Consider the following 1,070-nt stretch of genomic DNA (forward strand, 5'->3'; position numbering starts at 1 on the left):
GAGCTGCTGCCAGCCTGGCCCCTCTGTCACTGGCTAAATGGACGGACACACAGATGGACAGACGGGTGGACAGATGGGTGGCAGGGGACTTAAGGAGAGGGAAGCGCATGCAGACACCGTTCCATTTTCTCTACGTCGGGCTCCTCTCAGAGGACTGCGATGGCAGCATTTCCAGGTCCGACAGGGACCCCCGACGACGGCCAGGAAGGGCCCCCTACTCCGCGCACTGGGTCACTGTGAGGGAAGCCATCACGGGCCCACGGGGGGCCAGACAGAGTGACCGTCTCCACCACACAGGCGGGTCTCGCAAGAACACTGTGACGCCACTTCCCAATGGCAGTGCCCCGACATGGCCTCACCCCTGCAGCAAAGGGGCAGGGAAATACGGTCCCACCTCAGGCACCTCTCAGGGGGGGGATGGGGACGGACGGACAGGGGGACAGGCAGAGGCAGTGTTGCCCGGACGGCAGGGGCCGGGGACGAGTGCTCCCCGTTAACAGACCTCGGCCTGCCCACGGCCAGCCCGGTGTCCTTCACGCATGCCTGACTGACCATAACTGACCGTCGCTGCAGTGCAGACGGGGGCGTGAGGTCAGCGGATCTCGCTCCGTAATCTCCACTTTGCTCTGCAGATTCAGATCAATGTGGCTGCTTCCAGGGCAGCAAATTAGAATTCTTTCTCTTATAACAAGAAAAAAACACTTACTCACAGACGGAAGGAGAAGAAGTTAGGAATCTGTCTTCCTTAGAGCAGGGCGGACCAGGGGAGGGGTCCATGCAGGAGGATGACTTTCAGGACATGGGGTGCTGGGTTTGTGGCTGTAATCTTAAAGGGAGTTAGGAGGCCTTGTGGCCGCGGGGACGACGATGGGCGCGCTCGGCTGACGGAAGCCCAGAGTGCTCGCCCGGCCGCCCTGCAGGGCCTGATTTCAGGAGTCGGGAAGTAGATGGACGGACGTAAAGCCGGTGTTTTACTGAACCTAACGCATCCGTTCTTCTGAGCCTCGGCCATCATCACCATGTCCATTATCGTCCCCACGCTCTGCAGGTGTGAGCAGGTCAGGGTGGAA

This window comes from Myotis davidii, unplaced genomic scaffold (genome assembly GCF_000327345.1).
Source record: "Myotis davidii unplaced genomic scaffold, ASM32734v1 scaffold1395, whole genome shotgun sequence".
Classification (NCBI taxonomy): domain Eukaryota; kingdom Metazoa; phylum Chordata; class Mammalia; order Chiroptera; family Vespertilionidae; genus Myotis; species Myotis davidii.